Source organism: Thunnus maccoyii, chromosome 4 (genome assembly GCF_910596095.1).
Source record: "Thunnus maccoyii chromosome 4, fThuMac1.1, whole genome shotgun sequence".
In the NCBI taxonomy this organism is placed as follows: Eukaryota; Metazoa; Chordata; class Actinopteri; order Scombriformes; family Scombridae; genus Thunnus; species Thunnus maccoyii.
The window spans coordinates 4,330,662-4,355,028 of NC_056536.1; the positions used below are offsets into that span (position 1 = coordinate 4,330,662).

Consider the following 24,367-nt stretch of genomic DNA (forward strand, 5'->3'; position numbering starts at 1 on the left):
CCATTTCCAGCAGCGTGTGTCATCTTCATTGCGTCCCCCCCATCCCTCCTCCTCCTCAGCCTCTGAAAAGCCTTCTCTCCCATTCGTTAAGCATAGCGTCTTCTCTCCGCTCAGCCTCAGCCTGCCATTTATCACGGTGGACCAAGGCAAATGGAGCTTTCAGCTGAGTGGTGATAAGGAATCGCAGCCACATTAAAACATCTGTCACACCTCCAGAGCTGTGCACAGCGGGCGATACAGTGGCTGGAAGAGGAGGAGGAGAGGAGGATTAAAGAGAGGAGGAAAAGAGGGTGTGTGGAACCAGACAGATCCATTTGGGCGCGCTCAAATTTATCCTTGATCTCCACTTTTTCCCCCTTTTTAAAAATCATTTCCCCACTTTCTCCTTTCGTCTTCTTCTGTCCTCAGTCAAATTCCATCCACAAGCTTCCTTCTTCTCAACCACCATCAAATTGTATGTTTTACTACCCCCCCCAATAAGACCACACTTCAAAGCAAAGACCACTTCAGCAGTTTATATGAACTTCAGGATGAGGCTTTATTGATCAGACATGTGCATTAGCAGTCAATGGCACACACACATGCATGCACACACAAAAATGCACCAGTGCTTTTCTTACACAGCATTTGTTCTTACACTCAATAGCTCTTCAACCATACCACACTTCTGCACACACACTTCAGAATCTACAAAGTACAATAAAAAAGTCTCCATAGGAGAATGCATTTATAGCAGCATGTAACAAAGTACAAATTCACCAAGATACAGCATCTCAGCGTCTATAATTACCTACCTGGCTTGTTTTATTCAGATTTAGCAAATGACTTCAATGCCTTTTGGGTAATCTGTTTGATAGAGATAAATCCATGCAGTAACTGGTGCATGCTGGGTATTTATCCATGGATGAGTTTCTGCATCACAGTCCAATTGTTTCTGTGCAGAAAGCTAATGTAGCTTCAATTTTTAGATTTTCCAAGCTGTTTTCCAGTAAATTAGCTCAAGTCTTTCCACTGCTTTTCTGTCCCTCCACCCAAGTGTGTGTGCATAATTCGCAGTGATCAATGCACAGCTACAGCTGGTTGAAGGGGACCAAATCCATTGAACAGTTGATTTGGTTCCATTTTACCAGCTTTAGCAAAGCATTTTAGGGGTGGGCCTGGTCTGAAAGGTGGACAGAGTTGAAGAGGAAGAGGAAGTGAGGAGACAAATCTGGATGGAGACCTGAAAGAAACAGAGCGAGAGGGAAGATATTATAAGAAAAGGGGTTGTCCAGGCAAGCAGCTGCTCATTCAAAATGCGCTCATTTGTACATGCATGCACAAAACACACCCAAACATGCAGACACATAGCAAGCAATCATTGATTATCGGAGGAGACGTTGCCCTTGAAGGAGCACGTTACTGCATAGAAGAAACAAAAATATACAAAAAAGAAATAGACTTTTTTAGAAACAAGATGAAGAAAAACAGAAGAGGACGAGAGTATGTGCATGTGAGAGGGAGATACAGAGAGAAGGGGAAAAAAACATTCTGGCTGATGAAAAAGAGATGAGAAAAACAAGGAGAAGGGCCCTAAGAGATAAGAGAAGAACACATATAAACAATGGTTGCAGACAAACTTGAGAAAACAATGAATTCATCACCTAACTGCCAATACTGCTAATGAAGCTAGCAAGACAGCAGGAAAATTAACACTCATTGACCTCTAGTGCTATGTGGAACATCTCCTCCTCTCATTCTAACACATACACACTAACACACACAAACTTCCTCATTGTTCCAATCTCTTCTCTTCCCATGATCACTTGTATTTCAGTTTTTTTGGCCCATGCATGGTTCAGCCCTGCTGCCCGCCTGAACGTGGGGGCGCAGAGATGATGTACTCAGCAGTCTTCCTGCTAACTGCACGGCTCTGCTTGTCCTTGCAGCAATTTACTCATTTCCTAGTTCAATTAGCTTAGCTAATCATTTAATCATTAGGAAATAAACTGTTAAAGCAGAGTCTTGGCCCCGGAATCCAAGCTATTGATATTTTCTGTCTGGATATTTTTTGCACAACTGACTGATATTTTCTGATCATTAATTTTTTTTACATATCTAATCAGACACAGTATCTTTCCTTGTAGATTACAACTTTCCCTACACATTACTACTGATGTTCGAAGCTTAAGCTGCAACAATCAATATTTCAGTATTAATTAATGGATCAAATGACTGTGTAATGTGAAAGGAGTCACTGTAGTGAAACATCTACAGAGCATTATCACCCAGCTTTGCAGTTCCCCTCAACTGTACAGAGCCTAGCATCTTTCAACTCTTTGTTTTGCCAGAAATACTCAGAAATGTGTATTAATCCACGGTTGAAAATAGTTCTCAACAAATGCACTTTTTACTCCTCCTTGAGTAATGTCTGCTAAAAACTACAGTGCTACTGGCCTTATTCTTTAATATCACGAAATGTGATATCTGTCTAACTATAATTTCTCTTTCATGATTGTGTACTGCTACAGCTTTCACCAAAATGTAATTCTCAGCTTCATGAATTTCCCTTGATGTGCTCCTGTTAGTATTTAAACCAGTATTTAAGAGAGAGAGAGAGAGAGAGAGAGAGAGAGAGAGGGAGAGAGAGATTGCATTGTCAGTCCTGTCTCAAAGCTATCCACCCCTCTCTAGATAACAAATACATCAGCCTCACTGCACACAAATTACATTAAAAAAATAAATACTTAAATACAAGCAGTGCATACCAGGAAGCATGGAGCAAGACAAGGCCTGTTCATTCTTCCTATCTCTCTCTCCCTTTTGTTAGATAAACTTGTCACCTGAGACTTTGATGAGGGGGATGCATCCTTGGCTGAGAAAAAAACTGTGAGGAAAAGAAAGGAGGCTGGAAACGGAGGGGAGAATGGCAAGAGGAAGAAAGTGGGAAGTAGCACACAGACAAGGAGAGGACGAGCTAGTATGGCCTGAATTCTCTACCTGTCCCAGAGCTGCTGTTGTTCTATCTGCAACATGAAGCACTGCAATGTGTGTTTGTGTGTGTGTGTGTGTGTGTGTGTGTGTGTGTGTGTGTGTGTGTGTGAGTGTGTGTGTACAGAGTTAATGTGAATGTGTGTATTCCGTGCTTCCGAGCATATAACCTGCACGGCTGTTCATGTCTATTTTTTATCTCCAAAGTGTAAGTGTGAATGTGCATGGACAGTGTTCTCATTGTGAGCAAGTGTGTAAGTTCTGCGTATTGGTCGGCAAGCTTCTGTGTGTGTGTGTTCAAATGTGAATATCAACTTCAGAGGAGAAAGCCCTGCACATGAAATCCTTTTCATAGCAGGATTTTCAGTAGATTAGGGAGAGAATCCCTTCACTACACCGTCTGCGCTTTATTCCAGCAATCTGTGGCCCACACACTTATCAAATGGGCAACGCTCCTTCACCCTGTGCACCTCCACTCAGATCCAACTTCAAACAGAATCATTACACTCGCAGCGTTTTATCATTAACCTCGCTCAGATGCCTGCTGAAAGCTTCACTGGTGAGCGCTCTTTCAACATTAAACTATAAGGTGCTCCATTAAGATAAAAACTACTATAAATGGAGGTGTTGTGCGTTTGTTAGTTTAGCAGAGCAAGAGTTATAGCCCGGATAAGTGGCGCTGCAAGTGTGCACTCTTGCATGTGTGGATGCTGTAGGTGCCCTCTGTCATCCTGACTGCATGGTTGGAGATAGGCTGGCTACTTGTCTATTCTGGGACTGTGCTGCCCGCTGCATTCTTGCCCTTATATTGGAGACAGGGAGGAGGGGATGAGGTTTAGGGACAGCTGGACACCAGCAGAGAGGGAGGGAGAGACGTAGTGGTAACAACAGTCAGGGAGTCATGGTGGGAAGGTCAGTCGGGGTGTGAGGCGTCCCTGGGGAGACTTACACAGCAGAGGTGGTGTTATGGAGCAGCTGCCAGCCCACCACTATATACAGCCTTCGCAAGACGAGTGACACTTTGAAACTAGTCCCGCAGCGGACTCTGTCACTCTTGCTCACCGTGATATTTTCATTTCAGATGTATGGCCTGACACCAGGGCTGTACAAACACATCTTGCCGCAACTCCCATCGCTCACTCTGCCTCTTCACTCTCGCTGACCATGTTGCATGCTCTGTGTCTCAGTCTCTTTCTCTCTCTGTATTCCTCTCAGCTCTCTCTCTCCTTATCAGGAAAAGTGGCTCTCAGTGACTCACTGATTGACTGACTGTCAGGACATGGCTTTCCATTCAGCGACACGCTTTGGGAGGGCAAGGCCCGGAAAAACTCTGACAGCACCACTTTCTTGTTGTAAGGCCACTGTTACAAAATAACCATTAAAATCCAATTAGAATGCAATAATCTTCTATAATGCAGCATTTAAATTAAGCAGATTTAGACAAACCATCCTAATGAAGGCCTCTGTGCATGTCTGATGATGTTTGCCAGTTGGTAATTACCTTGATGCAAGGCACACTATAGTAATGAAACAAGTTGACCTGTGGTCAGGCTGTAAACTTTATCTTCTATGGCTGGCTGTATTTATTCCTGCTAATTACCCACTGACTAGAGGCAGAGGGAAAAGTGGGATCTATATATCAAACTGAGTGCCAACATTTAGGGTGGAGCTAACAGAACCAACAGATCCACAAAGGATGCCATCTCCACTGTTCTCCACTCAGTTTTCGCACACCTTAAAAATAACACCTACACCAGAATGCTCTTTGTTGATTTCAGCTCAGCATTTAATACAATCCCCCCCCATGAAACTGATTGGAAAACTTAACACTCTGGGCTTGAGTACCACACTCTGGATATCGGACTTCCCACAAGCAGACCCCAGACAGTTTGGATTGGTGGTCACACCTCCTCCACTCTAGTGTTCAACACCGGAGCCCCCCAAGGTTGTGTGCTTAGCCCTCTACTATTCACGCTGTACACTCATGACTGCAACCCTTGATATGGAGAGAACTCTGTTGTGAAGTTTACGGATGACACCACCATCATCGGCCAAATTTCAAACAATGATGAGAGTTCATATCAGGAGGAAATCAAAAATATTGCAGAATGGTGCACAGAGAACAACATACTGCTCTATGTCAACAAAACCAACAAGCTGATTTTTGATTTTAGAAAAAAGTAGGCAAAGACACACACCCCTGTCTACATCAGTGGAACTGGGGTGGAGCAGGTGAACAGTTTTAAGTTCCTGGGTATCAAAATCACAGAGAACCTGTCATGGACATCACACATCTCCACCCAAGTAAAATAGGCTCAAAAATGATTGTACTTCTTAAGGAAACTTAAGAAGGCAAAATTCCTGTCCCAAGTTCTTGTTAACTTTTACAGAGAAGAAATAGAAAGCATCCTGATTGGACATATCTCAAATTGGCATGGGATGTGCATGGCCCAACTTAGGAAGGCTCTGCGGCGGGTGATTAAAATCGCCCAGAACATCACCAGTACCCATCTACCGAGCATCAGTGATATCAGTGAGGCGAGGAGCCTGCACAGACCCCAAAGGATACTAAAAGACAATACCCACCCCAACCACAGCCTGTTCTGTTCCTGCCTGGCAAGAGATACAGAAGTATCCGCTGCTGTACCACCAGATTACAGAGCAGCTTCTTTCCTCAGGCTGTGAGACTCCTCAATTCATCCTCTGCACTCCAATATAAAAAATAGTTTCATTTTTATGACTTGTTATTAATTAATCCATTTATATAATTTCTGTTTTTGTGAGTAGCATTAAGGGACTACAAACTACATTTGGTTATTCAATCTTGTGTTATAAAATGATAATGAATCTTGAATCTTGATTGTCTATAGGATTGTGATGAGCATTGCATAAGTGGTGTAAAATAACAGTCCATCAGACCCCCCCCCCAGCGAAGGCCCCCTGTCATGAGGTTAGCAGTGCTAATGCTACTGCAGTCCACTGCAGACACTGGCTGGCTGGCTTTTCTTCCACCACCACCCCTCCTCCCCTGCATTCGGACGTGAGCAGCACTCAGCAGCTGACTCAGCACTATTCCCGTGCCTGATTGGTTGATCAGAGAAGGAGACAGGAGCATAACAGGACCCTTTATCCTCTGCTTAGCCACTTCCTCACTCCTGTACTCTCCCTTAAGATAAAACATGTCTGCCAGATAAAAACACTTCCTGACCTTGTGCGGCTGCTCGGCTCAGGTGCCATACTGTGCCTACCATATGGCACCTGAGTGGTGAACTCTTTCCTTATCAGTCAGCAGCAGTCTCAGGGTTACTGTAGCTTATGATGATGGTATCTCTAAAGCTACGTCCACACTGTTGTTCATAATGTGGAGCAACTTTGACAGTATCTCCACATACATAAACAGCAGGGTTACCTGCTTGACCTTCTGGCGATATTTCATCAACAGTGCATCCAACCTAAACTATCTTTCCAGTAGATTTGTTTAAACTACTGTGACCAGTTTCGGTTATGGTCCTTAAATGCATCTTGACAGCATCTTTAATGTGTCTATAGGATATCATTAAGTGTGTCTGCAGCACTCATACTTTGTGATTATTGTGGTGTTTATCTTATACCACTCTTGATTTTACCTCACAATGATTTAATTCTCAAAGCGGTTTTATTCCTTAACCTTTTAATCTAATGGCAACACCCTTAAGACGATCAATACCTATTTAGATGATATATTTAATTATATCCTCTCCTCCCTCACATGCTCTCCCCTATCTGCCTTTATTTGTAGATGAACACAACATGTAAACTGGGCTTAACACTTATTTAACCTTTAAAAAAGTACCAGAGTATGTATTCTTGATTAATATAACCTTACTGGACTCTTGAGGACTTTGTCTTTCTTAGACTTTGTAGAGGTGAAATTCGTCACACTGTAAGTGTCCTTAATGAGCCACTTTATCCAGTAATTTCACCAAATATATTTCCAGAGAGTGTGCAAGCTAAAACACTGTTCAGTAAGGAGACCTCCGCATATTACATGTGCATGTGTCGTCTTACCAGCCTTAACTGCCCTTCAGACCTGTCCTCAACACAGTAACTCACCATCAATAACTCTAATGAGATTAAAAACATGGCGACAACGCCAGCATTGCTGTATCCGATTTTATGTGATATAAAATGCTGAGAAGAAAAAAGCTAAGAAAATTAAATGGAAGCGGTGGTGTCTAAAGATGCTTGGGACAGCCAATATCAGTAATTATCTGCTCATAAACTCACATAAGGATATAAAAATTGCTAAGAGCTAACTCCTGCACACAGTCTGTCACTAAACTTCTTGGCAAAGTAGAACAAAGGGAGATAAACGGAGACAGCTCGGATAGCAAGAAATGATGGGAAAAGCTTCAGTTTCTCAAGTGAAAGGAGATCGGATTAAGAGAATGAAGGGCACAGCGGAAATTAAATGAAATAGTTTTACATGTGCAGGCTCTTCATTTTGAAAGGAACTTTTTGAATTTTCTTTTTTTTTCCACAGAAAAAGATATCAAAGTGGAGAAGACGTCATCTCGTTTTGTCAGGGAATGATGTCATGATCCATGTGCAGTGGCTGCCAAACCGCAGCAGACCTGCCTTCTGTCTTCACCTTCCTCTCTCTACCTATGCAGTCTGATTCACACTCTGAGCACGTTCAAACACCCCTCCTCCTCCTCCACCTCTTACCCTGCTCCCTCCATCCCCTCCCTTAACGAACCACTGCCACCACTTAGGTATTTTTTAGCCCTGCATTCATTACAGGCCGAAGCAGGGCCACAAAGGCACGCTTGATATACGTTCTGTCGTGAAACAAAAAATCCAATGCAGTTTAAGTCAGAGAGGAGCTCAGGCATAAAGATAGTCCCAGCTGACACGCTTTCTATTGTGAGAGAGTTGGACACCCGCTCTTTCTAAGCCTATATATGCACAGAGATTGAGAGGCTTCATTACGACTGCTCTGTTCTAACTTGGGACAATGGGGATCGAAAGAGGCCTGAGCTAGTTAGAGACATCATGATTAGAATCTGTGTCAGATCAGCGTCTTGGTTGCTTGTGTGAAGATATATGTGTCGGGATGGGTAAGTGTGATTAAACTAAGTCAACAAAGCCTTTAGGCTTAAAGGCAAAATACAGTTTACTATGAAGGGCTGGAAGGAGTCTAAAGTGCAGTGTGGCCAGGACTCTATATTGATTTTCTTATCAACTGTTGGTAAAAGATGAATAATTTAGCTGTAAATTAAACATTTAATTTTAATATTCACTTTTCCAGAGGTGGGAAGTAATTTGGTAAGTATATACAGTATACACAAGTAATGTACTTAAAGTGGCTACAATAAGTATTTTTATCCTAACTATGGATTGCATGACTAGTTGTATGTGAGAGGGGGCTCTTGCAGTGATGAACCCACAAAGAATTATCCCCCCCAAACTCTGCAGTTCCCCTCAGCTCTACAGAGCATTTTAGCATCTTCCAGCTCATTGTTTTTGTTTTATGCCCCACAACTTACTATTGTTTTGGTTCACTCTCACTGCTCTCATCATCGTCGTATCCAGACACAACAGGCAGCCGTTTTCAGCAAAAGACCTCTGATAAACCCACTGTACACTACCTGTTCAGAACAAAAAACAGGCAAAGTTAGCAGCTAGCTGTTGAACATAGCGGAGCATTTAGCAGCTAAAATGCCAGGTATTTCTCTCAGTTGCTGCAGAACAAACCAGAGTTAAAAAGATAGTGAATGACTTTGAATGAATGCTAATGTTGCTTCTGACGAATGTAAGCAACTGCTTGCTAATACGTTCACTATATCAACTTTAAACACTGATGATATGTCAATCTTGAGTTTACAGCTTGTTTCCACTGCTCTGAAGTGGTCAAAAATTTCAGAGACAGATATTGTACTTTTAACTCAGCTACATGTATTTAATAGCTGTAGTGATTGGTTACTTTGCAGATTAAGACTTTACATACATTAAGTATGATTCATTGAATTGCAGTTAAAATTAATTCCACCTCAAACAGCTAAAACAGTAAAATGCACTTATACTTTTGATTCTTAAAGTATACTTTGCCGGTAACACTTTTACTTAAATAAGATTTTTAATGCAGAACATTTACTTGTATTGGAGTATACACTGTGGTATTGCCAGTTTTACTTAAGTAAAACATCTGAATAAATTTTCCAACACTGTGCTTCTCAAACTTTCCCCCCTTTTCTTTCCACTTTCTCCTCTGCTCTACTCCTTTAGGGACTTTGTAGCCAGGCCAGAACTCCCCCTCTGCCCTGCAGCTTTATTGTTCTCATAACAAACCACTAGAGTCCAAGAGTTTCTCTCTTTCATTTTTTCTCTCTCCATCTTTCCCTGCCACTGCACTGACCCGGCCTGGCATCATGAAGCTTAGAGTGGTCCTCTCAGCTGTGTGTCTGGCCACAGACTGACCAGTGGAGACGCATGAAAGGAAATCAGATCAAATGGAAAATACACCATGACCATAATGCAACATGAAAATGTTGCATTATGTAATGTTATGTACTGTAACTGTTTAATGCAATTAGGAACTTATTTACCATTAGTAACACTGCCTCAATCTATCTTATAGTATACATGTGTTTCATGTCATGACATCACTGAGCCCAATGCCTCAGCGAACATGTTTGTGTGTAATATAGTAACATGCATGCCACTGCTTTTATTAGTTATATTACATTTCTTATCATTAGAATTAACAATATATGATGGATTAGTCAGTATGGAAGTGATCAAAATCTGACCTCCACTCAGTCGGCACCATAATGCAAATCACCACTAAAACAAACAAAAACTACTTTATGCATTTTTACCATATAATATGACTTCATCATCACTAAAGTGGATGATACTTACTGTTATGTATATTCTCAATTCATAGTGCAATGATTTTTGTCAGCTTGCATTAAAAAAATGAGTGCTTTATGTGAATTAACCCTAAACTACATCACTGCTTAAAGGATAAATATTTTTCTCAGTGTATTTATTATAATATATATAATTCTATATTATTATAAAAAAAAAACCCTTTTAAAAACACATTTATGAGCCACACTATTGCACAGCCTGAGATTATTACAATGAACACACACACTGTAGTTTATTTTGACTCAATCCCACACACACCGTCCTGCTGCTCAAAAACAAAGAGCACCAAATATGTATTAATCCGCCGCTGTAAATGATCCCCAACAACCCCACAGCAGTATTTAATACTGTTTGAGTAACTTTTGCTAAAAATTACAGTTCCCAGATTTGATTCCATTGAGGTGATGTGTTGATGTTGCTGGACCCAACAGGGAAAAACGTTTTCACACCACTGGGTGGAATTCCACGAAAGGAGACCATAACTACTACAATAGCCTTAGGCCAATACACAGCCCACTCATGCTGTTCACTAAACCTATAGTTTCTACAGCACACTCTGTTGCTGATACAGCACTACTGGTGCTGTGTAAAGCCCACTGTTACAGATAGTAATCCAGCTATCATATACTGTAATAGTCTCTGTGCAACAAAATGGAGGCAATTATCTCAAAGCACACAACAATCAGTGGAACAGATCACAACACATAATTCTTTATGAGTTAGTGAGGTTTACTTTTGGCAACTGACTCCCTCTTTCTGTCTGCGTAATCCAGGTTCTTTATGATCCCACCCTCTTTCTCTTTTGTTCCTCTTTTTCTCTGCCTATTGATCATTTGTTCCTCGCTTTTCTTGTTAGCCATGACCCCTTCACACATTTTTAGGTTCTAATGTAGCCTTTACATCACAACGATTCCCTTATTCGTTTCTGTCTTCTGTTCTTTAACCCCTTCCTAACACCAACCTCTATTTCCATCTCTATCTTTTCCTTGTCAATAAAACAAGTTCTGAGCAGCAAGTACAATGACGTAGGAATGCTCATAGCGCATCCCTGCCTAACTCACTGTTTGACTGACATACTCCCTGACTGACAGGCTCATTTTACCAGCTGAACTCCACTGCTTTCGCTCTCAGCCTTGCTGGCTGCTTCACTCATTCTCTCTTTCTTGGCCTGTTTGCCTCGCTATCATCCTGTATCACTGGCTATAGCAGGCACTCAGCACTCCTGCATGCTGCTCCCAATTACACTCCTCCTCTGGTAGGCCCAAGGGAAATGGATGCATGAGGCCCCACTCCGATAGAAGACATGTTAGCATTGGCAGGTTGATGGAGGCATGGACATGCTACACGTAAATCACATATAGCCACATGACACAGACACAGTCAAACACAACTAATGTACATCAAAAGGCAATGCATCTGTTGTCCAGTATGCTCATACACTTCATACACACTCACACACATTAGTTGATTAATATGATCTTCTGAATGACGCTTGACTTAAAATTATAGATTACTTACTTCTTAAAACCCTTAAAGGCACTGAAACCTATTTTTGTACTAAGCTTCTTGCTTACTTTTTCACATGAGAGATTTCTGTAGTTGTGCTTTTGCTTGTGCTCTTCTCACTGGTTTAAAGTGGGTAGGCCTGAGTTGGTAAAAAAGGTGAATTTCCATGCACCAATCAGGATTTAGCAGCATTTTAAAAATCAAAATCTACTGACAGCTCTGGGGGTTTCTACCTCATGTTGTCAATCAAATCAAACTACACCCACACAGTCCTGATGAAGCAGATTAGCTTTTTTTGTGTTTGTAACACAAAAATAAATCATAAGAATTTTTTAAAAATTGCTTATTAAGTCATAAATGTTTTATGACTTAAACTAATTTTAAACTGAAATACTCAAGATTTGAAAGCTGGTTGTCAGGGGCTTTAACAATCCTTCCAGTTCTGCTTCAGATCACTTCTCAAAAATGAACCTACAGAACACTCTCTCACACAGTCCTCATTCACTATTCTCATAAACAGTAATGGAAATAACAATCTGCCCGGGAATGCATTATATCTCGAGTTATACCTTATGAGATATATCACTGAGACTCTATTTTATATTTTCCCTGAGATGCCTCTGCAGGCAATATATTCTTGAAATGTTGCAGGAGATGGATGCATGTGCTCTGAGGTTGGGGGCTGTGTTATGAAAGGACAAAAATATCCTATAACTATTTTCTGTCATAATGTATTTTGAACTAATTAAAAATGGAGTGTTTATTCTGAGGTGAGTGATATCGTACTATGAGAACAAAGAATTAGAAGGGGGCAGGGGGCTTTGTTCTCATTTTTTGGTCAACTGACAATCACTGTGTCATAAAATTGTAAATGTTACAACCTTATAAACATAGACAGAGTGTAATTAGAATATTAGGATGACTGTAAACCCTGGCAGTAATTATGAGGGTGTCAATGTAAGGGTAACCTGCGTGTGAAAATGTGTATGTGTGTGTGTGTAATCTTCAGCGAGCAGGGAGAAACAGTAGCACAGTGGGGATGTTGAAGAGGGGGGTGCGGCCCACCACCACCATGCCCTTGTTCCTTTAATTACTTCCCTCTGCTTCATAGCTTCACTGCATAACAATTATCCTGTGTGTTCATTTGAAGGGAGCAGACCCTCTCTCCTTGTATTGTACAGTAATGGACAGGCTCTAGTGTCGGCAACATAACTTGATGTACAGAGAACAATAGTGGGAGCCATTAGATTAGACTTGGGCTAATACAACTGTCTTTTCCCTCTTTTTTTCCCTCCTTGTACCATAAACAATAAACAAGTGTCAAAGTTGCCCCTGGCATTGCTCATTCCAGATGAAGTTTTTCCTTTTCCTCTCTGCATTGCATCTTAAGACGTAAACGTGTTTGGCAAAGAGTATAATTGGAGGAAATGAGGAAATAAACTGCAAAATGATGTAATAATTTACAAATCCAGCTGGTGTCCTAGAACTGTTCTAATCAATTATGCACTGTAGAGGAATTATTCACCTTTTAGAGATATGTTTGTGGTTTTGCTGTGTCCACACGAAGGACACACGTGCATGTGTACACACACACATAAGCACAGGCGGATGGGAAGGGGTTGGGCCTTTTGCAGTCAATTGGAGTCTAATTCAAGCAGATGTCTGTTTAATTGATCGAAACAAATTACCTCAACATTGATCCCTGTCCCAGCATAGGGACTGATCGGCTTTTTGGAGGCACACTGTGTGTGTGTGTTGTGTGTTTGTGTGTGTGTGTGTGTGTGTGTGTGTGTGTGTGTGTGTGTGTGTGTGTGTGTGTGTGTGTGTCTGGCAGGGTGAGGCTCTTCGACTCTGACCCACTCACAGAGAATGTATGACTTAATTGCTAAATTATAAATCGTAATTTGGTTTCTGATTATGCTGTGTTTTCTTAATTGATTCTCAGTTTCTCTTTGAACTGATGCACCATCATTCTCACATTAAAATGCTGGGCCAAATGACTAATTGACTTTTAAGGCTCATAATTATGAGTAATTCATTAGGTTTCTGAAGTAATTTATTATCAGGACTTTATCTTTTTTCTTTCATCTGATGTCATCTGTCTTTTTTCTTTCTTTCTTAGCAGTAATTTGTCATGATTTCAGGGGGATAGCTACAGTACCATCATGTTCCATCTTTGACACACTAATAAGCCTAGTGTCTGTTTTAACAAAGAGACTATTGTTTTGTGATGACTGAGTGCATGAGCAGCCTGCCAGTGTAAACTGGGAAATTACACATTTGTCTTGGCTTCAGCCCATCACTGATACTACAAATAAAAGCAGCTTCTACAGTGCGAGAAACAAATCAGTGAGCCACTGCTCTCAGTACAGACACACCATGTCCATGTAATGTGGACATATTAGAAAAAAGAACATAAACAGCTGAATAAATCAATACTGCGGCTGTTATTGCTGCTGCTGATAGCATATGTTCTATTGCAACTTGCCAAGTGTGTTTGTGTCTGTCTATCTACACATTTCATTTACATTACACCAGTACATGTAACGGTATTTCTTTGTGTATTTTATGTCTTCCTATTATTGGAAGATGACTTTGGGGGGTTCAGATGTACATTCCCCCTGAGATTCACTTTAGAGACATAAACATAGGAGGGGATATAATAGGCTGTGTCTGTGTCCTTGTATCAGGGCAAAACGACACATACATTATCACTCCACCGCATCTATTTCAACTTCTATTACTCTTTACCCCTATTATATTCCGTGAACTGCCAGAGATGCACACTTACTATAAACATGATTAAAACAGAAGAAAAAAAAATCCCGGTAATAAACTTTGACACTTAATATAAAATGCCTGACTTTACAATCTCATCCCTCCATCCTCTGCGCACATCTCCTCTTTTTCTCTTCTGTCACACACATACAGGTATACATGGATACATACTAACAGTCCATGATTTTATGTTTGTGCACATCCACACACACACAATCAGACAGAAACTCTATGTAAATGCTAAAGGCTTAATTTTCATTTCCCATTACTATTCAACCACACTTCCAGCCTCACACCTACACGATGTTTATTTCCATGAACACCACATTTTTCTTGCATGTTTGTATTGCCATCAAAAAATACCACCCTAAATACCTGCAATTATTTTAAAATGGTTCCTTTTAACATCCTATCTATTTTAATTTGTCCAGCACTGAATCATCACCACTGTGGTGAAAGACATTTTCTACAAAGTTTTATTGGGGATGCTCCTATTTTGTCTGTTCAGCCATGAGGACTACTAATTGCAAACTACCCTATCTTCTCCTTCTTCTATTTATTGCTTTTTTGAGGGGACATTTTATGCATTTATTCAAGAAATTATAGTAGAGAGATGACAAGAAATGAGGGTAGAGAGAGATGCTTAACTACATTCAAAAAAGGTCCCCAGCCAGATTTAAACAAGGGCTGTTGTAGTTCATGGTCTGTGCCTTAACTCCTAGGCTAGTCTATTAATTTCATATGCACCAGAAATTTAAAACAAGTCTTTTTCTCTGGATAAGAGAAGTAGGCACTCTACAGGTGTTTGGAACAGTAAATCTAAAATCTTTCATGAACTCAGTAAGGTTGAGCAACTATTATGTGTTGACAGAGAGTTGAAAATCAATCATTCCCTTATATTACCATGTTCATTATCATGTTAAACTACAGCTGTACAGTTGGTTTTGCATGAAATTCTTCATTCACAGACTCAGATTTCTTCGGTCGTTACAGTCAATGTTCCACATGACTGATCTGTATGTAACTACTGCTAATCCCTCACTGGACCTGTGGATTACTAGCTTTGCCTTTGCCCTTGTGTGGACTTCCAGATGGGGGAACCAGTCAACCAGCCAGTCTGTCAACCAGTAAGTCAACCAGCTTTACCAGCCGGCTACCCGCCAAGCCAGCCAAGGAGAGCAGGGAGGGAGGGTCAGGGCAGCCCTGAGACACCAGAGGTCTCTGTGTGTGTTTGTCTGTGGATGGATGGCTGTCTAGTGTGGAGCAAGGCAAAATGGTGCGGCTGGTTTACTTTTAGTGGGGCCCCCCTAGTCATCCAGCTTTGACTGTCTCAGCACGGTGCCGCAGTCAGCATTGTTGCATATTTAATGTCCTGATGAGAGCTTCCACCTGCTGACACAGGCAAAGTGACAGAACAATACCCGCCCAGCCCCCTCCCATCCAACACACAAACACACACACACACACACACACACAGATACACACACACCCACATACACATACATACACACACACCCACACACACACACACACATACATACACACACACCAGCCCTGAACACCATCATCAATCCAGTAACTCTCTCTCTCTGCCTCTCTTTCGACTCGCCTCATCTCACACGCTCACTCGCCACAACTCCCTACGCTCCAATCCCACTTCAGTGTACGCTGCTCTCTTGTTTCCCTTTTGTCATCCCCCCTTCTCTCTCTGTCACCCTCAGCACTGTGTCCTTCTATCTTTGAATTCTCCCACAGTACAACAACCTTTCCCTCTGGTTCTTACAAATCACTGCAATAAATCCCCCCCAACATAAAAACACACACGCACACTTGTACTTACTCACAAACACGTTTTCTATGTTTGAGGAGCTTTATGAATATGTTCCTCGCTGAAGTGTGTTTCACACATTTTTGGACACTGTTTATCTCAATGGCCTCTTCATCTGCAGCTGTTAAGATTAGACCTGTCTCTCATATTGATGCTTAATTAGCTTTGAAACACACTGTCTGACTGCATGTATTGTAGTGCTAAACAATTCTGTTCTAAACAAAGCGATTCTTCTCCTTTATTAACCCCCCTAAGATTAGATAAGATTGACAGAAAGTGTAATCCAACTGCAAATCCCTGTCGGCTCTGGCACAGTGCCCCGGGGTGTACACCTGAAAAGGGCCAAATTACTGCACTGAAACTGGCCCAAATAACACCTAAACAGGGACAGGTAAATCCTAACTAGGTCACATACAGTATTTATATACAAAGTAGGCCACTAAAACCTGACACACTTGTCATACCTGCTTCCAAATCACATCCAGATTAGTCATTGTTCACACACAAACACACACACACGCACACACACACACACACAAAGTGGCACCTATGTGTTCTGCTGGCTCAGCAGACTGAGATAGATATCATGTAGACTGACACTGTAGATTTGACTCAGAACCACCGTCATAAGTCATTTTCTCATTCTTGCTTCACTTTCCCTCTTTCAGCTATCTAGTAAATACCAAAAGACATAAAACTTTCCCAAAACAGACACTGCTCTTCAGATTTTCAAGTACTGTGTCACAGAGAGTGAAAGAACACACAGAGCAAGATCTAACAAGGAGCTGCAAAGACTGCTGTAAAGGATCTGCATATTTTTGATCACACAAAGGACTGATTTAGATCAAGATCACTACATTAAATATGCAGTGTTCATAACCAGGCCCAACAAGTTGAGCCCAGATCCAGACAGTGTGACTACAGACAGGCATCTGAGCTTAAGAGTCCACCAGCCAGTCTCTGCTTCTTCCTCTTTCTGACCATCCTCTTGGACTGTGCTATCCATTAGCAAGCATTTAATCACTGCACCATTTACTGGAAACTGCTGTCTGCCTCTGGTGTTTGCATGTGTGTGAGTGTGTATTTTTGTAGCATTAGCGAATTCACACTATCCAATCCAAAAATCTGATAAATAACAGAAAAGGAGTATTCCGAAGAAAGCAGAACACGTTCTTGAAACCGTTGCCATTAGAGTATAAAGAAGTATGTTTGCTTTTCCGCAAATAAACTCAGAAGAACAGACTGAAAGAGATATCCAAAAATCTATTGTGGGCAAGAGGAAAATGCTGACTGGAGTTGTAGCTGCATCTACAGTCTTCTACTGTATGCATCTCTCTGCAGCACCAAGCTGACTGGACTCAACTGGGCTACACAGGGCAGACAAAGTATGTTCACACACTGCACATGTACATGAAGCATGCATACAGAACACCTGGGAATATGATATGGAAATAAAGCACACAACACACATTATCCAGTGAGTTTCCATAGAGTCAGTTTGCAGATTCAGTCATGTTTGCAAAGCACAAATTCTTCCCGTTTAAATGTTTGAATTTTGTTCAGAAGCAGCGCTGTAATTTTTCCTAACCTGGGATACATACTTCTTTACATTCCATAGTTGCTCTTGTTCATATGGGCATATAAAGAAGTATGTCCCCCAAGCAGGCCACTGTCCTTGGTGGCGCATCAGGCCCCTCCACCCCAGCTTCTTTTCTTCCTCTTCCTCACCCCTCTTCCTCCCCTCCTGACACACACCCACTCAACGAGGAAGAAAAAGATGTTGAATCAGGATCCACACTGACCACTGAATGCACATAAGCCCCTGTCTGATCCCCCATGGCACTGGCTTCAGGGTCCCTCCATACACTAGTGACTTAGATAGAAACTGAGTACACACAAGCAGGTAAACACACACACATACAAACTCAGGAGTACAAAAACAAATTGTTCATACAAAAACATACTGAGACGCCAGTTGTTACACCTCAATAACTTTTGTAACTCCTTTAAAAAATATTTAGCTTTGTTGTTCTGACCTGTCTAGCAGTTTTTCCACCAAACCTCATTACATCATTAAGATGAAAAAGATTTTTTTTCAATTTAGATTGACACAAGACCTTTACTGCCCGCAGATTAATCCACACCTTGTTTCATTAACAACATATATAACTGTCACCCAGAAACCATATTTCACTCTTGTAACATTGAAACACTGTAACATTGCCTTTTTTCTCACTTAAGGAAACATTTTTTACACTAGCATAACTACAATGTCTGGCGATCATGTGTCTGCTCTGCTTTGACATACTGTACATTATGAAGCAGTTTCACACACACACACACAGACACAGACACCCGGCACGCGATTCACCTTGAGTGTCACGCTTAGAGGTTCAGCTGCAGCAGTGGAAAGAGGGAGTGAGGGGGGGGGGGGGGGCAGAAATGAGGGAGATGTTGCACTTACCTACAGGCAGATGTTGGATAGAAACCCCACCTCTCCTCCCTCTCTCCCTCCCCCTCCTCCCTGCCTCCTCCTCCCCTGCTTCAGCTGGGCCGATGCACCAAAGAGAAGAGGTAAAGCAATAAAGCAAGAGCAGAGAAGAAAGGAGACTGGAAAGAAGAAGTGCTTCGCTCTCTCTTCTCTCAGTCTGTGTCCCAGGTGCTGCCTCTGCAGTCTCTCTCTCTCTCTCTCTCTCTCTCTCTCTCTCTCTCTCTCTCTCTGTCTCTCTAACATCCCCACTCTGATCCTCTCTCTGTCTTTCCCTCTCTCTCCTCTCCTTAATCTCTCCCTCTTCCTCACACAGAAAACTTTTAGTCCGGCGCGCAGCGGCTCGTCCCACCAGTCCTCAGCCGCTGAGAGCAATTCCACTTTTACCTCTTTCTCCCCGCTCTGTGCTGTTCTCCTCTTGCACACAGACACTGTCCCATGCAGTCTATAGGCTAGCATGCTATGCAGTCTCCCCTTGACTGCCCACTCCCCTCTATATAGCATGTGCTCTCATTGTCTCTGTCTCATGCTCACACACTCCACACCACACTGTCTGCCCTCCTCCCTCTCTTTTAGTCAAACTAAATGCTGAGCAGACAGTGGTGTGATGAGGGTGAATGCCATGTGTGGAGTGGTGCATGGACAGGTTTATGAGAAAGAGCAGCCAGAGCAAACTAAAGGGATGCCAATGCATGTGTGTGACCTACTGTACATGTGTGCTGTCTGTCAATCTGCAAATGTATGTCAGTGTGTCTTGTGTATGTGTGTTTCTATGTGTATGTGTGTGTGTCTTCAGTTGCCCTTGTTGGCTGACAGAACCCCATTCACCTGAGACCACCTGCCCCCTCCCTCAGTCCCTGATCCACAAGCAACCACCCTCTCTATACACATACACATTGACACACAGCCCCCAACCTCCTCTACTGTTTCCTCCTCCCCCCAGCCCCCCCCCCCCCCCCTCCATCTACTCAAAGATCAATACCAATTTATAGGCAAATGCACAAAGGCTGAGTCGCGCTTTTAATGAATTGAACCATTGCTAACGTCAGACATCTAATAAAGGCTCCGGGAGAGGTGCTAAGAAAACCTATGGCAGAGCAGCAGGAAGCATATAAGGGTTATTTGGAGTGAAGTGTGTGTGTGTGTGTGTGTGTGTGTGTGTGTGTGTGTGTGTTTGAATTACAGGTGAACAGCTGTTACTGTGTCGCAATTTTCCAACTGGGCTTCCCCTTCAGATATCTGATTCAGTTAATATGAGGTCAGTTATGATATTGAGGACATAGAGAGTGTGACAACTAAAAAAAAACAAGCAAACAAACAAACAAAAACAGGGCAGACACCAGTCCCAGCATGCATTTCTCCTGGAAGCATTGGCATTGCCAAACTGCATTAAGTCTTTGTTTTGTCTTTAGCTGTCAACCTTTCACCTTGAATGAACAATACAGGTAATCAAATCTCTATAAAACTGTTGACACAGCACATTATTCACACTTCTTATTTGTAATATTCTATTTTTTTACTTACAAGGGACAAAAGATACATTTTTCTACGTGACTACTCCACAGTGAAGTGTGAAATTGCTGTTTTGTAAAAGCAGCTATGTCAATATTTCTTCCATGTGTCTGCACACTTGTGTTTGTGCATATCCTTTTGTGTGTCCACTGCACAGGTACTATATATTGCTTTTCCATGCCATATAATTTGACTTTTGTGTCTTGTCCTTTGCTTTGAACAGACAAATTGCCTGAGTGTATCAACTGCATCTTCAGAATCTATGTGAATATGTCATCCTGCTTAGCCCCCACTAGCCCCTTTGTGTGTTCCTACCACTGTGTAACCAGTGCCATGGGGGCTGCGCACATCAGCCCTACCCGCCCAGTAATTAAACTAAAAGTCTCTTCCATAAATCACACTCGTCCTCTCCTCTCTCATTCCTTCCCTCTTTTCTCTACCAGTGATGGAACGAAGGTTTTGTAAATCACCAGCCAGGGCTGGTAAACGAGGGGGGTTTTGCTCATGTGCACACTAGCGAACACGCATACACACTTCAAGCCTGCACTAGACATGGACACATTGCAAAGAATTAACCTGCCTATCCACTCTGGCCTCTACACCACCACTGTCACAATATTCCAGGCAGGAATTACAATTCTCCAGGGAGAAATAGCCAACTGCTGTAGATTGCAAGATAAGGACAGTGTGTAATATACACCCACATTGCACACAGCTTTGCAGGAAATGGATGGAATTTGCCAACGTCTGGCATGACTTCTGTAATCTTTACAAGAGGGTGGTATTGAAAAGCATGTTTCATCCCAATAAACCAGTCGGAAACAGATTGATATATATTGGAAACACTGTATAAATTCTCATCCTCTTCTTCTTATTAACCTTGTTCCTTTCTGTATGCTCTCAACATTCATAGTCACTGCAGTTAACGCCATATATATACAACCAAGCAGGCTGTCCCCCATAGGCCCAGGCTGTGCTGGGACACCCGACACCTCTCCACCTCAAGCAATTCACCCTGAAGCCTGTCAGGGCTCTGGACGCTTGACAGACAGCTGACCACCACTGATCTCCCTGGTATCTGCTAACTGGGTAAAATTAGCCTGGGCACCGGGGCGGGGGCAGAGGGATGGGAGCATATGCATGACACTTTTAGAAACTCGCTTCTACTTTAAATTTCTCTCTCTTTTTCTCTCTCTCTGGAGAGTGACACGTGTGCACCCTGTCTATAGATAGAGCTGAGGCCTGTTGGGATGGCCGCACCAACACTGAGCTTAACACTGGGACGCATTAGAGCATACTCGTGGTGTTTCTACTGATAAACCTCACCTGTCCTCCTCATGCAATTATAGCACACTGTGCAGGCCTGTGCAACACCATGCGTTTCTACACCAGGTTCTGCTACTGACATATGGAAATATTTTATGATGGGTGGCTCATATGCTGGCCAAAATGCAATGCAATAATTTGCTAAAAGATATTTAAAAGAATTTTAATAAGAAAAAAAAAAACAAAGTGCAGAGAAAAAGATTTCATGTGATTTATAAAAATAAACGTTAATATTAATTTTCATATCAAATGACAACCATATATACATAATTTTGTGTATATGTCATATGTTTATGAATTCATAAGTTCAAATAAATTCAGCACGCACATAAAAATAGGCAAAAACCTAAGTTTATTACCTTTAGTTGACAACTTACTGTACTGACACTCGAGCGCTGTGCAAACTTCATACAGGGCAAATTGTGGAGTGTACTGTAAGGACGCTTTTTATTCTAAATCATTTGCACTGAATATCAATATGGCTGAACTAGCTGATTAGAAAACACTCCTGAGTGTAACACTTCAGAGATAACCCTTGACCTTTTAACCTCATGTGAATGTGCAGAGATGGTTCTTTGCCAACATGCAAATCACAAGCTGCAGTTGTAATGCTTTCTCTGCTGCAACAATTCTAACAAGGAGTGGAGTGATAAATAAATAAGACTTCTAGCTCCCTAACTCACAATCTATCTGTTTTCCAAAGAGCAGAAAAAAAACTGTCCTGTGTGAGAAAGTAGCTGGGATAAAGCACACTGACACACACACACACACACACACACACACACACACACACACAGAAACACACACTCACAAATATATGCTGTAAGCAAACTCAGAAAAAAACACTCATTTCACAAATAATAAATACACAGACATTTCTACACCTACCATAGTAAAGGTGGTCCAGATAGGGATGGTGGCTCACATGGAGTGAAGCGGTCGCTGCAGGCGGAGTCTCTCCTCCCTGGGAGCTGAATCAGCGATGGAGAGTTTAAGGATGCAGAGAGGAGAAGAGGAGGAGGAGAGGAGGAGGAGTGAAAAGAGAGGAGAGGAAAGAAAAGAAGACGGTCATGGGACTTGCTTTGCCTCTCTCTCGCTGGTTATGGTGAAAAAGGAGGAGGAGGGGAAAAAAACAGGCCGACCAAACAAAAATAAAACAACATAAAAACATAATACCCTGTGCAGGTAGACAAGAGAGAAAAAAATATTGGCCAGTAAAAAAGAAACAATAAAACTTTGAGAGGTTTGTGTAAGAAGCTTCGATTTGAAGTGATGGCTGGGAAGGGAAATGCGTCAGCTGCCAGTCCCTCCTCACCACACCAGGCCATGTAAAGTTAGAAGGAAGACAGCTGATCAGACTGCCAGAGAAGGAGATGGTGCGAGATAGTGAGTGCTGACAGAGCTGAAGGACAAATCAGGGAGAGGGAGGGAATGAGAGAGAGAGGGAGGGGTTGAGGGAATGAAAGAGTGACTGAAGAGAGAATGTGGGTAAGGAAAACCAAGGAGGAGTAATGTAGACTGAAGAGTAAAAGCAAATAGAGGGAAGGTGGAAAAAAGAAAGACTGGGAAGGAAAAGATAGAAAGGCAAGGGAGCTGAAGACAGAAATAAGAAAAAAGGGAAGTTAGGGGAAAGATGAAATGGATGGAAGAGTGAAAGGAAGGACAAGAACAGAAATAAGGAAGCAAGGAAGGAAAGAGGGAAGGAAAGAAAAAAGCATAATGGGAGGTAAAGAACACAGGTGCAAAGTTTGGATGGATAAAAGGTGGCAAAAAGATGAGCAAAAAGACAAAGAAAGGTAGGTAGAAAGGAGTAGTAGCATGGGAAGCTTTTCAGAGTACACTCAATTATCTCTTACATTTTCCTGTCCTTTCTTGTCCTTTTGTCCCCATATTCCACTCAGTCACTTTCCTGTATGACGTCCAGTTGATGAAAACAATTCCTCCAAAATAAAGAGATGAAAGAAAGACTACAAAAAAAGTTTGCACACCCCAAATGAAGGAAATATGAAATTGTTAGGTTCTGGGGTAAAAGGTCAACTGGTACAAGCAATGTTTGATTTTCTTTTTTTTTTTTGTATTTAAATTTTTTCCACGGAGAGTCAAAAATAGAAGAAAGCAAGTTCGAATGAACGGCACTAAAGGACACACTGTCAGGGGGGAGCAAGTGACAGGTTCAGTGTGATCAGAGGAAACCCCCACCGTCCCAGGGTTTTTATACCAAGGTAAGAACCGGAGACACGCAGCCCTCTGCCAGCCCACTCGCGCAGCCATGCTCCACGGCCTTATTTAGTGAAGAGTGGCAAAAAATAGCCTCCCAAGTGCTGCTGGGGGGTAAAAGTGGGTGGGTGGGAGAGTGGGAGGGATAAGGCGGGGAAGACTGAGAGGTGAGTCAGAGGGGTGTCAAGGAAGGTGAGGGTGGTAGTGGTAATGGAGTCAATTTCAATCATTCTCTCTGCCATTTGACTAGTCTGGTCTGAGCTTGATTTACCCTTCATTCACATGCATCTATTTCTTTTCCTGCATCTGTTGTCACCTCTCAGTGTGTCATGTTACTGTCCTATATTCTGCCCTGCTCAGGATACTTAAGCTACTGTACTTACACTCTATCTGCACCATGCGTCTTCTAGCCTGCATTACTTTTCCTGGGCTCAACTTTTTAACAGCAGTCCATGGTTAGTCCTTTTGATGGTTATTTTGAGTCTGTAAATGACAGATTATTAACTAGTCATTTTACCTAAACATTTTGAAATTTTACCTCAAAGCTCAATCTGGAACCCTACATATTTTTGCAGTGCAGATTTTTGAACATTATGACACAAAATTTTGTTTGCTTTATCAGCAATCAGAATTCTTAATCCAAGACTAAGTTCAGTAGATAAATAGAGGGGACTTGCTGCACGTAGCCAAACTGGGTGTCCTGAACTGGCGCTTCTGACCACACTGGGGGTCATCAAAGCTTCACAGGGGGTCAAGACCCCTGTTGATTTTAAGGGATTTGGGAAAAAGATGGTATACATGTCTTAAATGGTAAATTGACTGTACTT

The 24,367-nt window shown here is 42.0% G+C and overlaps 1 long non-coding RNA gene across 1 annotated transcript; it reads right to left on the reverse strand.

Moving 5' to 3' along the window:
• Window positions 1-536: 536 nt before the first annotated feature.
• Window positions 537-23,495, reverse strand: LOC121896259. The gene is made up of 3 exons (XR_006095948.1): window positions 23,180-23,495; window positions 22,212-22,294; window positions 537-1,222 (listed from the first exon to the last, which is right to left on the reverse strand). It is a non-coding gene; the product is annotated as an uncharacterized LOC121896259 (long non-coding RNA).
• Window positions 23,496-24,367: the final 872 nt, after the last annotated feature.